Raw genomic sequence first — 17,298 nt, forward strand, 5'->3', positions numbered from 1 at the left:
GTTATTCTTGCCTTCAACATGTAAAAGGGCCTCTGCAGAAAGTGATGTTTGATGTCTGTGTGTAGCCTTTGGTTTTCATTCAGTTGTATCCGGGCCAGCTGGTGCAATTCCTGCAGTGCTGTGTATCTATTTCACTTTTGCTCTGACTTCCATGATAAGTGAGGAGCTGGCTTTTACGAAGCCTGACAGCTCTGCCTTCCTGGGGATAATTATACGGATGCTTGCTATATTGATCTCTAAAATTAAAGCAATATGGGTGAGAGGAGAACGCCCAATAACATACGTGCAATCTAGCGGCAAAGATCATGCTACCTCCTCCATTCGCGCAGGTGTTGTTTCAAGCCTCACATTTTTTCCTCTTTCTTACTACTGTTCCCACATGGCACAGTATTTTTCAATTGACACTGGTTGAAAGTTTTAACCAGTAATACAATGGCTGGATTATCTTAATGTGGCAACATATTTTCCATAGATGAAATATTTAATTGCCACGTGCTTTGTTATCGTATTGTTGGCCTCCGTGACTAACGGTCTCATTTATCATGCACAAGTGAGCAGTACGAGACTCGAGAAAGAGAGGTGCACAGCATAGCAGCAGGGGTGCACTATGCCTAGAGTGTGTTCCCTCCTGGGTAATAACATTCTGCTACAGCACTGCCAGAGTAGTAGCTATCCAGCTTAGCCTTTAGGCCCTTAGTAATAAACCCAGTCAAGGATTCAGGAGAAACTTCTTTACCCAGAAAGTGATGAGAATGTGGAATTCGCTACCACAGGGAGTGGCTGAGACGAATAGCATTAGATACATTTAAGAGGAAGCTGGATAAACAGATGAGGGAGAAAGGAATAGAAGGATATGTTGTAAGGGTGGGAGGAGGCTCGTGTGAAGCATAAAACAGGCAGCGTCCAGTTGGGACAAATGGCCTGTTTCTGTGCTGTAAACTCTGTAATTTACTCTGTACTTGCTGATTGTCAACAAAAAGAGTTAATTGCTTTTGCATCTGAAAGGAAATATTGGGCCAGAAATTCCAGAACGGGGCTTGCAGCGCGTGCAAGCCCCGTATTTACACTTACCCCGCGCTACTGCCGATCAGCTCCAGGGACGCCTGGAATTGGTGTTTCCAGAAGAAGAACCCCGGGCAGCGTATGACGTCACGCCGCCCAGGAGTGCAGCCAGCGCGAAGTCAGGAGCGTGCAGTGCAAGTGAGACACGCCCCTTGAGGTCTCAGTTTCACTGGACACGCCCCCAATGTTTCTGTCAAGCTGCTAACCATTTTTACATGCAAAGCAGCAGTTTAAATAGGTTTTTGGAAGTTTTTTGAAGATTTTGGAAACTTTCATAAACTTTTTAAAATGTTTACATTATTTTGAGTAATCTGAAGTAGTTTTAAAGAGAATTAAAGCAATTTAAAGACTTTTAAAAGCCCTAAAAGAATTTTTTTAATTCCATTTATTTATTTAGCAATGTCGTCGTCATACGTGTCTTCAAACTGTTCCCTTTGGGGAACTGTATGAAGTGGTGGAAGGATTTATGGCCATGATTAACGCTCATTCCGTGACCGTAACCATCTTTGAACCAGCCATTAGGGCGGTTAGTCCTATGGCGGGAGGGTTTTACGGGCTCCCACAAGCTATACAAGGAGGGGGGGCCACCCACACCCACGAACGCAAATATCCCACTGGATGTCAACCCAGAATTTAGAGCCGGAGCTCCGACTCCACTTGCCGGGACTGTCTGGAGCGGGGTTCGAAACCCTACCCTGATCTGGCCCAGCGGCGGGGATCCTACCGCTATGACAAAGGCCCAATCCAATTAGCAACGTGAAATGGCAGCATAGGGCTCCAGTCACGGGGAGGGAAAAGGCGCAGGAAACGTATGGATGTCACCTTTTGTGCGGAGTGGGCCTTTTGCGTAACAGTAAGCATCCCCGCCGCTGGGCCAGAAGGAGTAGGGTTTTGAACCCCACTCCAGACAGTCCCGGCAAGTGGAGTCGGAGCTCCAACTTTAAATTCTGGGTGGACATCCAGCGGGATGCTTGCGTCCGTGGGTGTTGGTGGCCCCCCCCCCTCAGATGGGTTGTGGGAGCCCGTAAAACCCGCCCGCCATAGGACTAACCACCCTAATGGCTGGTTCAAAGATGGTTACGGTCACGGAATGAGCGTTAATCACGGCCATAAATCCTTCCACCACTTCATACAGTTCCCCAAAGGGAACAGTGTGAGGATACGTACGATGATGACCTCTTGCGCAATGCACCTCCTTGGACCCTCAGTCGCAGATGCGAGGGGGCAAGTCGTGCAATTGTTAAATTTTTTATTTTATTGACATGTAAAATGTTGGCCCAGTAATTCCCTTCCAAATGCGCTAGTACGGTCGGGGTACTTACGCATCTGGCCGGATGAAATGCCGGTTTTCAGCATGCACAGTGCATGTGGGGAAAACCGGCATTTCCTGTCCTCTGAACGAAGGGGTTCAGAGGCAGAACGCGTGCGACTGCACAGGCAGCGCGTGCGCAGTATAATTCGCCGCTTTCATTAATGCTTTCAGTGAGGTCCAGTCATTACAACTTGCACATGAAAAAAGCATGGGTACAGTTGCTCCAGAGGCTGCGGAGGAAGATATTTCTTATCGTGGAGCTTCTGAAAGTATGTATGTCTGTATATATTCCTTTGCGTGTTATGTATATATTCCTTTACTTATGTGTATGAATGTATTATTTAATTATGACTTTCAGAGAAAGTAACTTATTGGAAAATCATAATTAAAAATATACATTCATACACATTAGTAAAGGAATATAAAACATACATACATATACGTAAAGGAATATATGTGGACATACATACATAACTCATTCTCACATTCCATTCACACAGCCACAATTGCTCCTTCTACCTACTGTTCTGAAAACCCGTTTTAAAAAAAAAAAAAATTAAAGTTTAAAACTTAGTTAAAATTTCTTAAAATAACTTCCCTCCCTTTCCCAAACCTAAATATTGCATTTCATAAGCTCCTCCATAAAATATATCTCCTTCCCCAGCCAATGAACAACTTTACACTTGCTTTTTTTAAGTGCAAGTTCTAGGGACTTACCCTCACTGAATCCATCAGTGAAATCTACAAAGTTCACTGCGCAAGCGCTGCCTGTGCAGTCGCACGCGCTGTGAATAGACCTCGGGTCTGGAAATGCCGGCGTTCCCCGCATGCGCTGTTCCTGCTGAACGCCGGCATTTCCAACGGCCAGATGCGTGAGTAACCCGACCGTACTCACACTTCTGGCCTGGAACTTCTGGCCTGGAATTTCTGGCCCAATGTGTAAACTCCTCTGACTTTCAGGAGGGAAAAGGGCCTCCCTCTGACCTACCCATGTGGGTTTAGTCCTTTCTTGCTTCAACTTGAGGCTTACCATTAGTGATCGTAATAAAATCAAGCCATTGAAAAGGATCCTAATGAAGTTTTTATTTTGTCACTTTCTGTTGATAATTCTCAGTATTTACACCAGTGTTCAAAAAAGGGTGTAAAGATAAAACCCAGCAATGACAGGTCAGTCAGTTTAACCTCAGTAGTGGGGAAGCTTTCAGAAACAGTAATCAGGGACAAAATTAACAATCACTTGGACAAGTGTGAATTAATTAAGGAAAGCCAGCACGGATTTGTTAAAGGCAAATTGTGTTTAACTAACTTGATTGAGTTCTTTGATGGGGTAACAGAGAGGGTTGATGAGGGTAATGCAGTTGACATAGTGTACATGGATTTCCAAAAGACGTTCGACAAAGTGCCACATAATAGGCTTGCCAGCAAAGTTGAAGCCCATGGAATAAAAGGGACAGTGGCAGCATGGATACGGAATTGGCTAAGTGACAGGAAACAGAGAGTAGTGGTGAACTGTTGTTTTTTGGACTGGAGGAAGGTATACAGTGGTGTTTCCCAGGGGTCGGTTCTAGGACCACTGCTTTTCTTGATATATATTAATAACTTGGATGTGGGTGTACAGGGCACAATTTCAAAATTTGCAGATGACACAAAACTTGGAAGTACAGTATAGTGAATAGTGAGGGGGAGAGTGATAGACTTCAGGAAGACATAGACAGGCTGGTGAAATGGGCGGACACGTGGCAGATGAAATTTAACACAGAAAAGTGTGAAGTGATGCATTTTGGTAGAAAGAATGAGGAGAGGAAATACAAACTAAATGGTACAATCCTGAAGGGGATGCATGAATAGAGAGACCTGGGGGTATGTGTGCACAAATCATTGAAGGTGGCAGAGCAGGTTGAGAAAGCAGTTAAAAAAGCATACGGGATCCTGGGCTTCATGAATAGAGGTATAGAGTACAAAAGTGTGGAAATTATGGTGAACCTGTATAAAACACCTGTTCGGCCCCAATTGGAGTATTGTGTCCAATTCTGGGCACCACACTTTAGGAAGGATGTGAAGGCCTTGGAGAGGGTGCGGAAAAGATTGACGAGAATGATTCCAGGAATGAGGGAATTCAGTTACGTGGATAGACTGGAGAAGCTGAGGTTCTCTGAGCAGAGGAGATTTGATACAGGTGTTCAAAATCATGAGGGGTCTGGACAGAGAGAAACTGTTCCCATTGGCAGAAGGGTCGAGAACCAGAGGACACAGATTTAAGGTGATTGTCAAAAGAACCAAAGGTGACGTAAGAAAAAAACTTTTTACACAGCGAGTGAAGATCTGGAATGCACTGCCTGAGGGGGTGGTGGAGGCAGATTCAATCACAGCTTTCCTAAAGGAAAGAAATTTACAGGGCTACGGGGAAAGGGTGGGGGAGCGGGACTAGCTGAAGTGCTCTTGCAGAGAGCTGGCACGGGCTCAACGGGCCAAATGGCCGCCTTCCGTGCTGTAACCATTCTATGATTCTATTTGAGTTTGACCAATAAGTGACGAAAACATCAATGTTGACATCAAAAAGGACTCCTGTGATGTACCTGTCAATTACATTTCTTTGGAGAAGGGAAGGCACTGGATTATAGCTGCTCTTTGAATTATGTACTTCCAACAAGTACTGCACTTGTTCAGACATTGTCTTGCTTGTCACAAAATGATGCTGATTGGGAGTATCACTGATCAGAAACGGTGTAAAATATTAATAGAAGTACTTTCTACTGCCCGGTATCTCTCTCAATTCACTGAGACTTGCTGTGAACAAAGTGGCCGCCATATTTGGCTACACTGCACTTCAAACTGATTCATGAAATGTGAAGTGCTCGGAGGCACTTCCGAGAGACATGATAAGATTTAATATAAGTGAAAGACTGTCTTTCTAATGGAATGTTTCCCAAATTGCAGATGATTTTACATTGCCATCACTTTAAATTTTCTATCTTTTGATCGTTGCAGAAATAATCAGTCACACAGGAGATGATTGTGTGGTTCCACTTGTAATAAAGTGACCTAGACTTTTTTGCCCAGAGTTTATGCTTCACAGGAATTAATAGAACGGTAGTAACAGGAAATGGTTTTAGGATTTATTTATTAAACAGAGGTGCCACAAGAGGAATGGAAACTGAAGTAGAAAGTCTACCCTGGGGAACCTGCCTATCTTTAGGCAGCTAGTTCAGCACAGCATAGCAGAGGCCATGGTGCAGGTCCCCAGCCAGCTTCTTGGCTGCATCTGGTGAATAAAAGAAAGGGTGAAAATAGTCCATTTCATAAATATCAGGTATTCATTTAAGTGGAGTCAACTGGATATTAAAATAAAACGTGAGAAATGAGTGATGTGGTTAAGAGGAATGTACAGTATTAGGTTTCTGCCCCTAGATGACAGTAGTTGTAAAGTTTTGCAATGTAAGTCACCCATTGGACAATAAATGCAAAGTTATACAGCATCAGACTAATACTGTGTGGGCCTTGGTGATCGCTACAGCAATATTCAGCCAACACTGGAAAAAGGCAGTTACTCACTTGCCAAGTAAAACTTCACTTACCAAAAATAATGACCTGAACCTCAACTGTAAAGGAAATATATGACTCAAATACATTAAATGAGGCATAGGTTAGTGAGACGGTGAACTCCTGATCCATCCACACTGAAGGGTTGGAGGTAGAGGAATAATGATTTGAACTTTGCTTTTACTAATGTTAATGGTGTTTATTGTGAGTTATGAGTAACAATAATGCTCCCATGGTCACAGTATGTTGCTAACGACTGGACAGTATGGAACTATTATTGCATTCCGCAGCAGAGATGTTTACTGAACTGAGTACAATTACACGAGGCCTGTGCACTAAACAATACATTGCCCAGGATGTTTCACATGAATAGTGCATGCTACACAGGGAGGGCCTCTGAACTCAGCATGTATTATACAGGGGAACCTATATACAGGAAACTCTTTGGTATCTGGCACCGACAGGACCGGCGTGGTGCCGGCTTATCATAAAGTCCGGATTACTGAGAGGTGCAGTTAAAAGGTACGAGAGCGCCGTACACAGCAACAAATCCAGGCTTCCCTGTATGTGCACAAACCCCAGTTACAGCCACAGATCCAGGAACTACCACTAATATGAAGTAAAACTTACCTGAACCTACTCCTGAATTTTGCCGGTTAACAGAGGTTTCTGGTTATTTAGGTGCCGGTAAATCGAGAGTTTCCTGTACTGACCAATAAATTACACAGCAAGCAGTATATAATAAACTGTTAATAGTGCATTTAGACAGGTGACCTCTATACAAGCAACAGGGGAGCTCAATATACTGTGCAGCACATACTCAACAGTACATCACACACAGCTCTATATACTCAACAGTACGTTGCATAGGGAGCTCCATACACTGAACAGTATATACTGCACCGTGCAACCTCTGCGTTAGACTATAAATACAAACCTTTATGAAAAGTTTGCTTACAAAATGGAACTCATCTTGGTTAAAAGGTCAATTAGGGTTTATTTTAACTGAAATGTTATCCAATGCTCTGATTGATTAATACAGTTCATTGTTTGTGATGTCACTGCCCATGTCCTTGTCTTTCTCTGTCTCTCCCTTCTCATTGGCTGATACAAGGAGTTGAGGATGTTGTCCATTACTTCTATGATAAAGCGTGGTATGGTACAATGCAATATAATCACTGCTGACTGCATGCTGCATGAGTGGCACAACCCTGCATGCACAAACCCGTATGCTAGATGTTTGATGAAATGGCTGGATTCTGTGTCTGCGCACAGGTGCAATATATACCTGCATATATACAAGCTGAAATTCACTGTGAGCAATAACCTGGTAGAGCAGGTCCTACATCATAACATTGTGTAATCAGGCCCTACAACTGCTGCAAAAAAATGGCACTAGAGCAGTCTAAAGAAAAGCAATTGGCATTAAAATTAACATTTGTTAATGTGCATCATACCCACTAACAGATACCTCGCAGTGAATTAAGGCAGTAAGTTCATGTCCGCTTAGTTAAGGAGTGTAAGCCACTCACATTTTGCGCTGTTTATGATGACGTCTGATTTCCTCAACTGAGCTATCTTGTCATTCGCTGACGTATGTCCATTATATTCTCATCATATGTACAGATAGTGAAACTTTCTGTATTATTCAAAGTTCCTACCTCTGATTTGCTAACCGATTTGAAGTCTTCATCCCTTGCTTAGCAAGCAGTTCCGTAGCACAGGAAGGAGCACAGAGGATAAATTCAAGGCAATGTTAAGAATATAGAATGGGACATAATGTCCAAGAAGTAAATCTGTACCCCTAAAAGGTGTAGGACTCATTTCCGTATTCACTGATAAGATGGTGGGACAGATCACCCGCCCGATATAAAAACGGTCCGATTTTCATTTCTAGTGATTTCAGTGGAAATTAAAATTGGAGACTTTCCATAACCGGCTGTCAATCTGGCCCCGGTTTACCTCCCAAGTGGTGAAGATGAAAATTACCTTTGTAGAGTATTCAAGGAGTCAGAATGTGGTCCGAGAATATTTTCTCCAGGAAACTGCAGGGGTAGAAAGTGCTTTTGACAAAAATTCATCAAGTTCAATAATATCCTTTCAATCTAGACCTTGCCTCCATTTGATCAAGAATGAAGTTTTTTTTGTAACTGCCTCGATTGTGTAATGAATAAAGTTTGATGTTTTTGTACTTGTCTCATTGGGGGCACCTAGTTGATGGCATCGAAGCCAATATGGGTTAATGCCAAGTTGGTCTTTAAGTTATGCTTGATGTTTCCCTCCCAATGGTCAAGCGCTGTCATTCAACCATGGTTGCTCACCATAGCCACACTGTTTTCTTTCTCTTTCTTACAAGTTTGTCTTTCCTCAGAGTTCAGTATAAAAGTAATTAGAAATGTGAACACAATATGAGAAAAACATGGATCCTTCCTCAAAGGACAACACAACTTAGCCACACTGCTGTTAAATAACTTACTTAACCAAACAGCATGTTTAACAAGTGTGTTATTGATTTCCAACATCTACAAGCCATTCAGAAATGTTCTGGTCTATGTCTATTTCCCACTCCTACTGTTGCACCGTCAGAGTCCACTTCCTCAATCTTTCTGCCTTGCTACCTAACTCCTTCAAAACCCTCGCCTCTTTAACCATGCATTCAGCTCCCTTCCCTAATTTCTTTCCTACCTCCTCCTCAGTCCACTGCTCCCCAGCCCCGTCCCCTATAATTCCCTTGGATGTTTTGTTGCATTAAAGGCACTTTACAAATATTTTATTTTAATCTGGAGGATTAGTGTTCAGCGCAAAAATCCTGAATCATTCCAAAATACTAGTTAACAAGGAGACTCTTGTAGCATGTTTGCTTTATGTGGAGAGAACAGTGAGGTGTTTTCCCCCCCTATTTCCCCGACCTACTCCAGCCACGAGGAGATTAAAAGAAGCCGCTGGGAATGGCTCCCCCCACCATGCGGGAATGGCTCCCCCCACCATGCGGGAATGCTAAACTGCTGCTCCCCTCCAGAGATTGAAATCAGGAACTGGGCGATTTATGAAGTACTGTACGATATGGCCCAAAAATGACAGTTCATGTTCAACAGCTGCATATCAGTGATGTATCAATCAGTGAGGCTTAAGGAGAAAACCCTGCAAATACTGGAATCTGAATTAAAAACAAAACTGGTGGGAAAGCCTTTAGAAACCTTCCTTATAAAAGCTCTAAACTCCCCAAAACATGAAAATCTCTCTTCTCTTTCAGATACTAATGAACCTGTGTATTTTCAACATTTTTGGTTTTAATGCCGGAAATACCAACTAACTGGGGGGAGGGGGGTATGTGTACATTAACCTGGAGTCGAAATGCACCAGTTTCTGCAAAATGGAGAGATTTAAAAAATCATCCAACCTCACCCCTTGATGGAACTAATGCAAAAAATCTTTTCCTGAGTGTAATGGGAATTAAATTGCATCCTTTGAGGTAGAGCACATTTAAGTGAAGTTTTTCAAATCATAGAAACATTTGAGCTAAAATTGCTGACTTCAGAGAATTGATAAATAAGCTTTTCATCATTGGCCCATATTTCGATTGGTGATATTGTCAGCACACCGGCATAATAATGTCAGAACTGTTTTGGAAGTGTAATTTGCCTATTAAAGCACACTCATCTGATGTTAGATAATTTTTAATACGGCATTATCTCCAGCCTTCCCAATTTAGTTGATAAAAGGCAGACATCTGTTTGCCGAGTAGATTCATTTTCTCAATGCAGGGAGCTTTTGCCATCGAGCAGTGGGTGCTCAACAGGCTGTTAATTTACTGGAACAGGCTCAGGATAGATGGAGTGCAGCTGTCTGTTGGTTTAATTTCCGTATGTAAATGGTAGTTTACATTGTCTCCTCTGTGATCCCACCCCCGTGCAGATCTTGTTAAAATGGTTCTCTGGCAGTGCCTAGACTGGCAGCAGTGAACTTTACGCAAAAAAGCAAATCTACAATAACAGAATTTAAGCTAATTAAACAGTCTGCATTTTATTGCCTTAATTGCTAATTTTGTAATAGATTTTGAATGATTGGAATTGAGCAGCTCATTGTGAGATTTTTATAATACTGCGCAAAGTAGTTAGAATCACTCACGGGGAGGCAACATCCAGGCAAGGTGACACAGTTATAACAAACCAGTGACAGCTATAAAATCCATCCCCCCAACAAATTAATTGAAATTCTTCAAGTGTTTGTTTCCATCAAATTTATTCCACCCAGATACTATTGAGAACACTGCATTTAAAGGGGAAGTTTCGCTACCTTTAGAAGCAGGAATGGCAGCTGATTCTTAAACACTATCTGGTCACACCCGCTGGAAACGGGGCAGTTAAGTGAGGACAGAATACGGGAGGTGTGCGGGGGGGAGACAGTCTGATGAGTGGGCTTGGAGGAGCAAATGGCCTTTTCTCATTGGACTTCCATGGTAGCAGGTAAAGCCCCCTTTCGTTTCAGTATAATTCAATCAGTTGAATCTTTATGGATAAAACAAAAACTGAGTGAAATCTGAAATAAAAACAGAAAGTGCTGGATACACACAGCAGGTCTGTCAACATTTAAGATGAACATTTCAGCTGTGTCCCTTCATGGAGACGCAAGTATCAGCATTACAACGATATTTAAGAAACAGTTAGGTCAGCACTTTAAGAATGACCACTTGTCCGATCTCAGTTCCATGGTGAGAATGCTATAAACAGCTATCCTTTAAATTGTATTTAGTGTAAAATCTCTCGGGGCTTAATCTGGCATTTGCTATAACTGCTGTTACTAAACCGTCTGCTTATAAGCAGCAAAGGCTTATGTTCCTTGTGTTGATCACGAGAAATTACTTGGCAGCTGGGAAGTCCCTATAAACAATAGTGCTTCGTAGCGCTTGCTCTGATTGCCTGTTTGTTGTTTGCCCTCAGCTTTGGTTGATTAACTAATGTGGCGGTCAGGGAGCGTTTAGTTTCAACAACAGTAACAACTTTAATTTCTACAGTGATCCTCGTACGAGAGCTATCTACAGGAGCTTTACAAAATGGAGGTACGATGGTGGATACTGAGGAGAAAGGAAGGGAGGGTGACAAAGTTAAGGGCAGCAAGGGTGTGGTTGAAGACGGTTTTGAAAGCAAGGAGGGAGGTGGCGCGGAATCTGCGGAGGCAGTTCCAGACGCTGTGTCTGAAGGAGCAGCTCCAGAGGGAGTGGGGAACAAGAAGTAAACTTGTGTCTGAGGACTGAAGAGTACGTGCAGGGACATACAGCTGGAGGGGAGCAGTGAGATAGGGTGAAGCATGGAGGGAGTTAAAGGGACAATTAGTATTTTGAAGTCAAGTCACAGTTCCATCACTTCTGGACCTAGTAGCTGGGATCTCTTGTGCGATTCAAGCCACTTATCTTGAGGGAGAGAAACAGGCATGTTGCCTAGCAACAAATACATGTTGAATTGCAGGATAAACTAGGTCAAGCTAGAGTTTTACTGCAAAAGGATCCCCGGATGAATGTGACTGTCCAGGCACAATGGAAAGGGTCTACTGTTTGGCAAATTCATTCTTAAAAATCCCATTAAAGAGATAAATACGTCTACACCATTTTCTTGTGTGATGCTGAGGATATGATTGCACAATATTATTGTAGTGTTCACTAACCTGAATACCCTGTCCCCACTGGCCTCCATTGTCTCCCTACACCGTGAATTCAACATTCTCTTCCTCACTTACCAGTCCCTCAACAGGTTCATCTCTCCCTACCTTTGCAAACTCCTAGTCATATGTGCAAGTCTTCCCTCACCAAACATCTTGGATATTTACTACATTAAAGTTGCGATATAAATTCAGGTTGTTGATCAGAGTTTATTGCATGGCATTTGAAATATGACAAACATCCTCAGAATTTTCTGTAAACCAGCTGATTCTCCCATGGTGCTGTTTATGGATATGTTTGAGCGCAGTTGTAATGTTTAGCTTTTAACTTAACCTGTCATTAAGGCTACTGCTGAATACTCACTGGGGGAAATGTGCTACAGAACCATGTGGAATTATTATCCTGCTTTAGACTTGAGAGACGGTGTTCAGGATATGCTGCTTTGTTAGAGGATTGCTGAAGAGTGCAGTGCAGGAAATTAACTCTTTCATTTATATATCTATTGGCCCAGATATTCCGATCCCTACGGGTTTTTACGCGCTGTGTACCCACCACCCGTAGGGACATTGAAAATGCAGGTTTCAGGCATGAACTGCGCATGTGCTGGAAACTGGCATTTCCGATCTGTTAAGAAGCTTGTGACAGATCCTCCAGCTGCCTGGGAGCAGGGCTTCTGCGGGCGGATAGTTCTGCTTTTTGGAGACCCTCCGCCCGCAGAAAACCCTTACAATTCTTATGCCTGGTAAAAGCAGGAGTAAGGCCTGCTTTTACCAGGATAAGAGTTGAAAAAAGTTTTAAAAAAATGTTTTCACTGATTTATCATTTAAAAATGCTTTTTTAAAAAAGGTAAGTTTATTTTTAGCCCTGTAACAAACTTTAATTATTTTTTTCAAAAAATTAAATGTTTGTTTAAAATACTTAATTTATTGTAATTTCAAGTCATTTTAAAAATGTGATTTAAAAAAAAAAATTATTTAAAGTTTTACTATTTTTTCATTGATCTCCATTCATATAATTGACAGGTCTTCCTGTCATATGTATGAAGGGAGATTCCCTTCTATGATTGGCTCCCCATGGCCCACGTGATCCCAGGGATGCTGCGAACTACCTGCGCCTCTGGGATACATGGGCCTTGAGCACTTGGAGTTTGGTGAGGCCCAGGAGCGGAAGTGTGTGCGTCCCGGGAGCCCTCCGGTAAGGGCGCAGATTTTTCCAGATCGTAGGCCTCCGCCTGCGGGAGGCCTGCGATCGGAAAATACGGGCCATTATCACAAACGTTTTTGCGCATATCTGTCACACACCAGGTGTCACACCAACAAAACACAGCTGAAAAAGAGTTATTTTCCCCACTCTCTTTTTGACTTTAATATAACTTGGGGAGGTTGTTGAGATAATCGGGCATCAACTGAGCAGCTGCGAAACTAGAGAAATCACAAACAATAGTGAGTCCCTAATTGACCTCATAATGTGCCTATTTAGACCACTTGCATACAAGGACCACCTGAGTCGTAGCCTGAAAGGGACAGGCCAGGTTAGCAGATAAACATCACAACCCTGGGCCAGACCCAAGACTTCCTGTTAATGGTGCCGCTGGAGATGACTTAGTTCATATAAAGCTTTGAAGCTGTCCATCACATTCGGATATCACATTTACAAAGACCCAAAGTCTCAAGCTATAAAACAAAACAAATTCGCTCATTCATGCTTGTTAAGTCTGTGTGTTCCAGTTGTATTAAGATTAATTACTGACACAGACTACAAGAATAAAGTTCAACAGGTCTTTACTAGTTGGAGGTCAGGACTATACTAAATACAATATCACTACACAGTACTTATATACCGGTGGTCACCACCGGTATTACGTATACAGCAGCCAGAGAAAGTAGTACATCTCTTAAGGTGGAACAGGCTTAAGTTCTCTTAAGGTGGAACAGGTTACATACACCACAATGCTGAGATCAATTTCAGGTTAATTGCCATTGGTTTTCATGTTCACCTAGAGCCAGAAATGTGCAAACTTGCCTCCCTAACACCAATAAATCTGCAATTAATCTCAGGACCTATATAGATCACCAGGAGCTACAATGCTCGCCTCTCCGTTTAAGGCAGCCTGAGTTAGCAGCGATAGATCACAACCATGCGCCAAACTCCAGATTACCACCAGCACTGCCACAGGAGATCCACTAGTATAGATGTAGAAACACTCTGCTCACCTAATCGAAAGGGAAGGATCACAGTATCTCATACAGTGTCTTAAAACTTTTCATTGGATATGAGCTTTGCGACCATTTCTAACACACATTTGCTTTTATGAATCAAACACTTGAGCAGAACAACTGCTTGAAACATCGCAATGCTCTTTGATCACAGTATGAAATGAATATGTGTGGGGCCAATAGTGAATGGATTGAAATCGTCCACACTCGTACAAATGAGAAACATAATACAACATGTTTAGCCAGTGGGAAATTTTAATACAGCTCTGGTAATTTGACTTGTGGTGTGTGTACCGTGCCAGGGTGTAGCCCTATAGAAGTCTGAAGCGGCATCTTCCTCTTCCTCATTGGATAGGGGATGACCATGTTTTAAAGGCAACACATTTAATTCCATCAAGACAAGTTAATGGACCTGTTCATTACTTGAGAGGCTATCGGTTACTTCACGTTCTGGTGTAAGGAAGGCAGCAGCCAATTATTCTCTCAATACCTGTAGAGAGTGAATGTGACCTGTAACAGGTGACTGTACAGTGATGATCAGTGAATGAGTTAATCTTACCTGATCGTAGGGTTTGTACATAGAATGATACAGGACAGAAGGAGGCCATTTGGGCCACCGTGCCTGTGCCGGCTCTTTGAAAGAACTATCCAATTAGACCCACTTCCCTGCTCTTTCCCCAGAGCCCAGCAAATTTTTACTTTTCAAGTATTTTTCCAATTTCCTTCTGAAAGTTACTGTTGAATCTGCTTTCACCACCATTTCAGGCAGTGCATTCCAGATCATAACAACTTGCTGCGTAAAACTTACTTTCCTCCTGTCGCCTCCGGTCTTTTGCCAATTACATTAAATCTGAATTATTTTGGTTACTGACCCTTCTGCCACTGGAAACAGTTGACTTTGTACATAGAGAGTCAGATCTTTCTCAATTTAATGCTAGTTTTCAAATGGCACAAATGAAAGTTTTTCTCGCTATTGCAGGGTAAAGTAGACTTCTTGTTTTTGCAGAAGCCTGCAGCATTACTCTGGGATCAGCATGTAAACAGCAGTAACCTTCAGTTATAGAAACTCTTGGCATAGAAGATCACCTCGCAGTACTTTACAAGTGGAAGAGGAGGACATTGAGAAATATGCAGAAAGTTAAGGAGGGGGGCGGTGTTTCAAGAGGCTTCTGAAGGAGGGGAAGAGAGGCTGCAACCTGGGCTGGTTTATGGAGAGCATTCTTAAGGGCAGAGAAAAGTGATGGAAAGCCCAACCACTGATGAAGAAGTGGGGTTTGAGCAGTAAATAAGAATTGGAGGAGTCTGTAGGCACTGGCATGTGCAGAACACTCTGGTGCAATGGCACAAGATTGGACCTTGGCAGGGGCAGGTGATAGAAATTTCAATATCGCCTGTGAGTCCATGAAATCACTTCATTTATTGTCTCGGGCAACTTTATCAAAAAACATTGAATTGCTGCATGACCATCGCTTTTGCAGGTGTTTCCATTCTAAATTCGACACACTGGCAGAAGATGCACAGAGTGGGGAAAAGTGGTGCCCTGGAGAAAAAGGGTCTAGGAGGAGAGAAACCGTCTTTCTGTCCAGCAGCCATGTCATCGGAACTTGGCAAATGAGTCTGTCAGTTTCTGATAGCTAGATTTCTCATGCCTGAATTGTCGAGGCCAGCGTTTCTGCTGGGTGTGGTTAACCCAGCACTGAGCTGGGAATAGCTAATTTAGGTACTTTACAGTGGCAAATAGCAATCTTTTTGTACATAATTGGATCCAGTTTGTCAGTATAAATGGGCCATAAGTTGATTAACAGCACCCTCATAATGTTCCTTTATGATGCCTTCACTCCACCTTTCCCAGATGTTGTGCTATGACACTTGTAATATATTAAAATTCTTCAAACTTCCTCTGTCACGATTGATTCCTGTTATCTCGATTTAGTAACACTATTGTGACATTGGTAATTGCTTCAAGTACTTTGATAGACAAAGCAATAGCCCATGCTATTCAGTCCTCCCACCACTGGCGGTGCTATGACAAGGATGACCCTGGCCCACCTGCTTTTTTGGTCTGTTACAACAAAATGAGCAAGGCCACAAGAGATTCACTCATAAATAAGTAAATGCTCACAGACCTGTGCTTCCTTATCACATTCACATTAACAACTTAAACACCAATTATGCAATAAAATGCAAGACCAGAAATTGATGCATAAAAAACTATAAATGCTGGAATTCTGAAACAAAAATGGAAAATGCTGGAAATATACAGCAAGCCTGTCAGCTTGAGAAAAGATAGGTTAACGTTTCAGATTTAGCCGTTTGTGAGTTCTGACCAAGCCTTACGCCAGAAACGTTTAACCTATCTTTTCTCTTGACAGCTGCTGTCAGACCTGCTGTGTATTTCCAACATTAAACAGGAAGAGTACTCTAGTGTTACAAATGCTGCACAGCAGATAATGCCTATTACTGGAGCTTTTAATGAATGAATCCCAAATCATCTGTTGTGACCTGCATCGTGAAGTATTTTAATACGTACAAAATGCTTAATACTTCCAGATCGCAATGTTTGAGAAAAGCTGAAGTTGAGCCCTGTATAAAATGCTTGTTTGGCTAAAAATGCAATGTAGCCAACTTTTGGTGCCCTAGAACAGCAAAAAAAGACTAGTTATGCCAAATGAGAATGGGCTGAAAGATTGTCAGAATTACTGTAGTCTTCTCTTCCATTAGTGTAACTTCTCCTCAGTCAGGAATCAGTAGATACATATGCCCATTTTTATCATGTTTATTATGGAATTCTCTTCCACGGGAGAATTACAGGGGTCCTTTGTGCTTCTGCGGCACTCTGAACCCTGGTCTCATCTCTGCCTATGTGTAATTATTCTGAATTGTTTCTGTGCAAGTGCCAAATTGATCAGATATTAACACCCCTGGAAATCAAATGAATTTGCACATAGCAAAAGCATTTCAGCCTAAGGTTTTAATTTAATGTGTCAAAGGTACAAAAAGAGAGAGAGAGAGACATTATTTGATCCTGGTTTCTTCTGACCTGGCGCTGCAAATTTACAAACACCTGCTAATCTGCGAATTTCCCTGTTGAAAAGCAATTAGCCTCCAATTGACCCCGGGGAATGCTCATTTATACCAATTCGATTTTGTGGCTTTTAAATGGCAGACTAATTAAACACATCATATTAACACATTATGCAGTACATGGTTGGGCAGTCCTGGCATTACATAAAAAAAGCCTGACTTGTCATGAGCAATGCCACAGGAGATTCACTGGGATTATCAATATTTTTTCATTCTCGGGATGGGGACATCATTGGCAAGGCCGGCATTTATTGCCCGTCCCTAGTTGCCCTGTGTAGGTGCTGGTGGGCCGCCGCCTTTGTAGTGGTTTGATACAACCAAGTGGCTTGCTTGGGCACTCCAGAGGACAGTTAAGAGTCAGCCACATTGGTGTGGGACTGGAGTCAGGTACAGGCCAGACCGGGTAAGGACGGCAGATTTCTTTCCCT

The 17,298-nt window shown here is 42.4% G+C and overlaps 1 protein-coding gene across 4 annotated transcripts in view; it reads left to right on the forward strand.

The window, feature by feature from the left end:
• Window positions 1–17,298, forward strand: part of LOC147098705 (serine-rich coiled-coil domain-containing protein 2-like) — a 730,402-nt gene that overhangs the window by 708,338 nt on the left and 4,766 nt on the right. The window lies entirely within an intron of this gene.

Source organism: Somniosus microcephalus, chromosome 29 (assembly GCF_052327205.1).
Source record: "Somniosus microcephalus isolate GS21.2 chromosome 29, FLI_Smic_1.0, whole genome shotgun sequence".
NCBI lineage: Eukaryota > Metazoa > Chordata > Chondrichthyes > Squaliformes > Somniosidae > Somniosus > Somniosus microcephalus.